Source organism: Acartia tonsa, chromosome 6 (genome assembly GCF_053477335.1).
Source record: "Acartia tonsa isolate MP-2025a chromosome 6, ASM5347733v1, whole genome shotgun sequence".
NCBI lineage: Eukaryota > Metazoa > Arthropoda > Copepoda > Calanoida > Acartiidae > Acartia > Acartia tonsa.
The window spans coordinates 24,922,013-24,930,536 of NC_137265.1; positions in this window are offsets into that span (position 1 = coordinate 24,922,013).

Consider the following 8,524-nt stretch of genomic DNA (forward strand, 5'->3'; position numbering starts at 1 on the left):
TGCTGTGCTACTTTTAGACACTAATATCCTTGTTGAAAGCAAAGCTTTTCTAATATTAAGGTCGGTCCGTTCGTCCGTAACGATTAGTTATTCGTTAATTTATACTTGTTAGAATTTTTCTATCGATTTCAAACTTTACATGATGTTTCCTATAACAGTAAAGTGCTTTTTAGGAAGCGACGCAACTTTATTATCGTACGTACGTCCATTTACAACATACAGATTTTTTTACAACAACTTTTTGTGTGATGTAATTATTCTTTTTCACATCCGATTTTTGGGATAATGATTCCTAGGATATTATAAGCGAGCACCTCTAAATAAAACACTGTATTCTTTATCTATGCAATTTTGCAGCATATTTATGTATAATTTTGAATAGACAAATTAATGTTCTACTTACTGCTTTTTGTATGTACCCGACTTAATGTTCGTTTGTCCTTCCTTCTGATTTTAGAGCTTCGCCCTTATGAATGTTGTGATCCTTGTTTATTAATGAGTTTTTTCAATTAGGAAATTGTTTTGATATGAATGAATTGATAAAAGCAAAAATGATTACGGACATTTGTTTGGTTTAGAAATAGTTATTTCTCGTATCGTATTATAACGGCTTTCCGCGGATATAGAAAGTACAATTATAAGATTAAAACTAGTTTTTTTAGCCCCGAGGTGCCGAAGGCATCGGCTAAAAAAACTGGTTTTAATCTTATGATTGTACATTTTTATATTCGTAGAAAGCTGGATATAATACGATGCTAGACATAGTTTTTTCGTATGGATGAGAACCGGTTCCTATCCACCGGATTCGAATGAATACGAGAAAACAAATTATTATGAATCGATATACATTATGTATTATTTCTTGGATGTTGCACCAGATTTTCATGTACTCTAAAATAAAATTCTGTGCAAAGTAATGAATGCGCCTGTGTTGGGTTAATGCATTCCCCCTGCTCTAACTATTTATGTCGTGCACCTAGCTTAGTAGAAACCATTTTAATGTCTTTAGTTATGTCACAGTGTTGGACTGGTTTGTATTTTACCTTAGTTTAGATTAGATTATATTTTGTACAGGGTAGTCCCGCAGGGTTACTTCTAATTTTTAAAAAATACGAGGTGGGGGAAGTTCTGAGCAAGCTATTCACTTTGATTAAAAGCACCTAATATATTAATCTTAGACCTTGCCCAATCCCATACTAAGTAGGGGGGTAAGTTTTGACACATTTGCGTAAACAGTGAGTATAGGCTTTATCTTTGGATTGAGAGAATAGGTTATTAGGGATGACATCATTCTTATATGATGATTCGATGAATTTTCCTAAGTTTTAGGATTTTTTGGATAGGCCTCGAGGTTCAGGAGCTGCAGGCCTCCAGGTGGTCTCTTTACAGGTAAAAATAAAAAATAATTCAAGAGTTAGAGGTCAACTAATAAAACAAAATATGCATCTTTTTGAATGTTATTCACATATTTGATGAAAAACATGCATATTTTGTTTTATAAGCTGACATCTAAATCTTAATTTTTTTTTCAGTTTTACCTGTTCAGAGACCACCTAGAGGCCTGCAGCTCCTGAACCTCGAGGCCTATCCAAAAAATCTTAAAACTTTAGAAAAAGATCATAGAAGAATGGTTTTATCTCTCATAGCCTTTCCTCTCAGTCCAAAGATAAAGCCTATACTTACTGTTTACGCAAATGTGTCAAAACTCCCCCCCCCCCCCTTCTTTGCAAATTCAAACCCGGGCAAAGTCTTTATTGTTATGATTTGAATGGTTTCTAATTTTAGATTTTAATTAACAAGTATGGTCAGCATGGTACATAAAACAAAACATCTTTTCCTTCAAATAAGGCGAGTCAATCGTAGTAAGAAAATAAAACCTGATTGCTTCAGGAAACAAAATTGCGGCCTGTCACAATTTTTTTAGGGAGGGAGTGGACAATTGACTGCAAATTATAACTGAACCCAGTTTTAACATACTCCTGTTTGTTACTCAACAAATTGGGGAATTTTATTAAATCTTATTAAATTGTTAGGTACAGGGTTCAAGCTGTTCCACAATGTCAGGGTTATTTTGTTTTTCAATATTAGCTTTGTATATCAATTTGATCGTTCATCGCCTTCTGATAGTTAAAATATGAATAAAGGCTGCTACTTACTATAAAAGATTCAACGCACAAAATAAAGCCGTCAAATTTATTTGTTGAAAGTTTTAAGACCCTTTTACCTTGCAAAAAAATAGCCAAAAAAGCGTGTTTATAAACATTTTGGGTACTTGTATAATTTACAAACTCCCGTCTCCTTCCCTGGATTTCAAGAAAAGGCCGGCTTATGGCTGAATGTCCTAAAAAATGGTACGGCTGGGCAATGGCCATTGCTTAGGTGTGTACTGCAGAGCCATGAATTATTGTTTGTATTTCCCAGGAATCTTAAGGGATAAGACAATAGCTGATAAATTGATGTACATCCCCAATGATGATTACCTAGATTACCTCGTACGGGCGGGATTGCAGTAACGGACCTTATCGACTTGATGTACTGTCCAGGTCCTGGTCCATCAATCCAGGAGAACTAAGGATGACTAACGCACCCTTCTCTGTCCAAACACCCAAGGATATTAGGCTAAGTAACATCCATCAGACAACCAACTCTCTGTGATGCACGACCTTTGTCTGAGAAGTCCCAACTGTGCATGGTAACGAGTTGCGCCTGTTTTGGGCCAAGGCATTCCCCCTACTTTAACTATTTATGTCGCGCATCTGACATAGCAGCAGTAGGAACCATTTTTAACGTCTTTAGTTATGACGCGGTGTCGGCCCGAGATTCGAACCTATCACCTTCCCGACGACGAGCGGATGCGCTACGTGTTGAGCCACGGTCGCGGGTTCCCCAATGATGATACACAAAATTCCCTATTCTGTAGATAATAATTATTAGATGAAACGATTGGACACTCAACTTAATGAATCAACCTATCAAAATTCATTAAAATCTCCAAAGTTGTTAAGCCAACAAACAAGAAAACGTATTTAAATACTTTGGGGATTATTGTAATAAACCACTGTGGGCTACAATTGAATCAAGACAAAAGTAAGTGCCGAGCCCTGGGACCTATGTAGGGTGAAAATAGACATAAATCCTTGATGATTCCAGGTGGACACAAAATATTTTAGCGGGGTCTTTTGGTTTTTTTTCAATTTAAAGTTCTGAAAAAAAATTGAAAAAAATATGAAAATCTTTAATAAAAAACAAACAAAAAATAATTTTCAATATTTTTTTTTACTAAAAGATACAAACAACTTATATAAATACTATAAGCTTTAAAAAAATCACAATTTTCAAATTTAGACTTTCAATATAAAGATTTGTAGAAAAAACCTAACAACAAATTCTAACATATTTCTGATCAACATAGCACTAAAACGCCTTTTGCAAAATCTTTATCATCAAAAATAAATAGAACTTACTAAAGACTTTTTTTCATTTAAACTTATACTTTTCACATTAATTAACTTTAAAGATTGATTTTTTCTAAAAGAAAGGTTGCGTGATTTTTTTATTCACAATTAATTGCCTAATTTTGAGATTCAGATAAAAAACCTTACTGCTTTATATCATTGGATACTCTACTAGCAGCGGCTACGCCTCTAGAGGCATATAGGGACCCTTAGGTTGGGGGGGAAGACGAACCCCCCCTGACAATTTGAGTTTTTTTTAATGAAAAAGTTAAAAACATTTATTTTGGAGAGTTGATTCTCTTGGGATAGTGATGGTACCCTTCCCCAAAATAGTAATAAGCCTTACCAGGACATATAAGAAGCTACCATGTAAAGAAGAACCATATTGGTTCAGTGGTTAGTGAGATCCCTTGGTGCACAAAGACTCACATAGAACGTGTTACTTTTTTTATAAAGATATATACATACATATATACAAAGAAACTCTACAATCAGAGTATGTCTGTTTGTTCATCCGTCTGTATAAAAACATTACAGAATATATTTATTTGGTACTAGCGGCTACGCCCCTAGAGGCCTTTAGGGGCACTTGAGAGGGGAAGAAGTGGTTGAATTCTACAACTAGATTTTTATTTTAGACTTAAAAAGAAAAAGTTAATTTTTTGTGTGTGAAATGGGGTCCTTTTTTAGGGGTTGATTTCTCCTAGGATGGTGGAGGTACCCTCCCAAAATAAGTTATAAACCTTCCAAGAACCAATGAGAAGCTACATAGAAAAAAAGAGAACCATTGATCATTCTTAATTACTATTCAGGGATCTAAAGGGATAAGACAATGACCGCTAAATTGATTTACATTCCCAAATATGATACATGGATAACCCTTCTGTATGTTTCAGTTAATGGTTGAAATGTTGGGCACTTAATTTAATAATCCAACCAAACAAAAATCGCAACATTTCCCCTAAGTAGTTAAGCCAACGAATAACAAATTCCTATATTAAACTATGGGGACTAGTCTAATAAACAGCCCATTGTCCCATCTCACTCTGATTAATATATTTTTGTATCTGTATGTTACACTTGCTATTTTCTGGGGGGAAGTTGACCCCTTCCCTACTTTCAGTTTTAGTATGTAAAAGAAAAAGTTTTTTTTAAATGTTGGGTAGGAACTAATTTTTTCTAAACTCAAAACTTCTCAGGACCATGAAAAACTTGAACCAAGAAGAACTATATCAGTTAAGCGGTTACAAAGAATCTTCGGTACCGACAGACACCCTTACACACACACACACACAAACAGATAGACACAGAAACTGTCACTTTTATATAAGGATTAATAGACACTAAACTACTCCTTAGTATGTTGATCCTATTATCAGTCTAAAAGATAGGTCAATAAAGAAGAACCAAATTGGTCCAGCGGTTAGCAAGAACTTTAGGCACAGACAGAAAAAACACACGGACATCCTATCTTTTTTAAACAGGGATATAACTTTTAAACGATAGAAAATTTTTTTTTTCCAGATGATATATTCTCCCTGCTTTAAAGCACTATTTATGATACAAAATAGATTGAGTCTGTTTGTCCATCTTTCTGATGCTTAAGAACTGATATGGTTCTTTTTTTACTTTACTATGTAGCTTCTCATTGGTCCTTGGAAGGTTTATAACTTTTTTTTGAGAAAGAGAAGAGAAATCGCCCCTTAAAAAAGGACCACAACACACAAAAAAAACTTTTTCTTTTTAAGCCTAAAATAAAAATATAGTTGTTGAATTCAACCACTTCTTCCCCTCTCAAGTGCCCCTAAAGGCCTCTAGGGGCGTAGCCGCTAGTACCAAATAAATATATTCTGTAATGTTTTTATACAGACGGATGAACAAACAGACATACTCTGATTGTAGAGTTTCTTTGTATATATGTATGTATCTTTATAATAAAGTAACATGTTCTATGTGAGTCTTTGTGCACCAAGGGATCTCACTAACCACTGAACCAATATGGTTCTCCTTTACATGGTAGCTTCTCATATGTCCTGGTAAGGCTTATTACTATTTTGGGGAAGGGTACCATCACTATCCCAAGAGAATCAACTCTCCAAAATAAATGTTTTTAACTTTTTCATTAAAAAAAACTCAAATTGTCAGGGGGGGTTCGTCTTCCCCCCCAACCTAAGGGTCCCTATATGCCTCTAGAGGCGTAGCCGCTGCTAGTAGAGTATCCAGTGATATAAAGTAGTAAAGTTTTTTATCTGAATCTCAAAATTAGGCAATTAATTATGAATAAAAAAATCACGCAACCTTTCTTTTAGAAAAAATCAATCTTTAAAGTTAATTAATGTGAAAAGTATAAGTTTAAATGAAAAAAAGTCTTTAGTAAGTTCTATTTATTTTTGATGATAAAGATTTTGCAAAAGGCGTTTTATTGCTATGTTGATCAGAAATATGATAGAATTTGTTGTTAGGTTTTTTCTACAAATCTTTATATTGAAAGTCTAAATTTGATAATTGTGATTTTTTTAAAGCTTATAGTATTTATATAAGTTGTTTGTATCTTATAGTAAAAAAAAATATTGAAAATTATTTTTTGTTTGTTTTTTATTAAAGATTTTCATATTTTTTTCAATTTTTTTTCAGAACTTTAAATTGAAAAAAAACCAAAAGACCCCGCTAAAATATTTTGTGTCCACCTGGAATCATCAAGGATTTATGTCTATTTTCACCCTACATAGGTCCCAGGGCTCGGCACTTACTTTTGTCTTGATTCAATTGTAGCCCACAGTGAAACAGTCCATTGTCCCCTCTCTCTGGGTTTCTTGTTTTTTTTTTTAATTTAACCAGACATTTAATGAATAATCGTCTATATCTTAGTATAAAATTTTCTATGCAATTTTCTGATCGACAATCGAATTTTTGTTCAGTTGTCTGTATAAATTTTTATACTTAATTTGATATTAAAAGCACTGTCCAGTCAAACTTTGTCAAGTTGTTTAAACCAATATCTTTAAATATAATATTACCAAAACAAACAAATCTTTTCGTGTATCTATCCAGAAGGAGAAAACGGGAAACTAAAAAAGAGAATAGAATGAGAGAAAGAAAGTACTACATAATATAACATTGTTCAAAGCCAGAGAAATATACCAAGGTAAATAATTTCATGGAGGCTTTCCCTTCTCTCCCCCCCCCCCTCCACCTCCTCCTCTCTATAGTATTCCCCCTCTATAAGCACAGCGCACCGTTTCTAGTAGACCTCAGTGAGCCAAGTCCGAAGTCCGTACACTTGAATTCTTTACTCTGTAGTGTATATGACTAAATAGTCAGTGTAGTACTAGTACTACTTTCCCTTTTCAAGCAACTATAAGCTCAGTGTCTCTGTGTTTAAGTGCAAAATTTTGTTTTCTTATAGTTTTGCGTATTTAATCAATATATAGTTCTGTGTTCTTCAGAATTAGTGAATAAATAGTTTTAATAAAATGTATTTTTTTGTGATTCATAAGAAACAATGAACTATATTTTCATATTGATCATCATATTACTGTATTTTATTATAATTTCATGTGCTTTTAGTATGCAAAATTGTCTAAATAATTGATTTACTTATAAATAATAATTTAACTCTAATGATTTAAATGGGTGGAAAATAGATTTTATTAAGAAAATTATATCCTTTAATATGCATAAATTCTAGAAAGGCTTCGTAAACGATTAATTTATAAATGGTTCTGAGCCATATTGAAAATCATGTATCGTATCTTATTATGGGAAAACTTGAATTTTCTTTGATTTATTTTACTATCCGCGGAAAGAGGTAAATTATATTATGCGATAAATAACTTTTGACAGCAGATACCCAAATTAAAATATCAATAATATGGCGAATTTAAGGAATTTATTAAAAATTTGTCAACAAAAGTTAAGTCCCTTTCCCTTTTGTTTTTCATTAAAAAAAGTCAACTCAAGTTATAAATATATTTAAAGCCCCCCCCCCCCCTCCCTTGGAATGGTTAATTAACCTGACAAAAACTAAATCGCATTAATTTATTTTTCTACAGTCGTCACCCTGTTAATAGTTATTTATCGCATTATATTATAGACAACTTTCTTCGGATAACAAACTGAAAAATTATATGTAATACGATACGATACATGATTTTTCAGTATGGCTGAGAACCAGATCTAATCCAGCGGATAATAATCGGTTTCGAAGTCATACTTAAAAACTATTTATATCATTCTGTGGACATGCAGTTTCAATGGTTTATGAAGGACTAGCGGCTTCGCCCCTAGCATCTAGGGGCTATGCCCCAAGAGGTAGTTTTAAAAAGTTAAGTAACCCCACTACTTTCTATATTTTAAAAAATAGTTGAGGGGGATTTTTATGTTTTTTGGGGGGGTTGGGGTGTCCCACCCCCCAAGAAAATAGCTTAAAACCACCACAGGACCAATAGGTATATACCCTGAAGAGTAGAATCCGATCGGTTTAGTGGTTACCGAGATCTTAAGGGACGGACGGACGGACGGACAGACAGACAGACATCAAGCTACTTTGTATTATAGATATAAGGAATAAAGGTATATCAATATGCAACTTTTAAATTTTTACATTGACTTTCGTCTAGGTCTTCTAGATTGTATTGTCTGACTTATTATGTCGACATACTCATATTCTAATGACATTATTGCTAAATAATTATTTTATATCACAACTAGCGGCTTCGCCACTAGCCTCTAGGAGATTTGCCCCAAGAGGAAATTAAAAAAATTGGAGATGCAACCACTAATTTCGAACTGATTTTAAAAAAATTGGATATGCAATTCATCGATACAAGTTTTGGCGAAAATTAACCACTAATTTCGAACATATTTAAAAAAAATCAAATCAATAGTTTTAAACCACCACAGGACCAGTAGGTATATTCTCTGAAGAGTAGAATCCGATCAGTTCAGTGGTTACCGAGATCTTAAGGGACGGACGGACAGACAGACAGACATCAAGCTACTTTGTATTATAGATTACAAATAAACTTGCTAAGGCAATCTATAACAAAATGTACAATTACGTATATCCT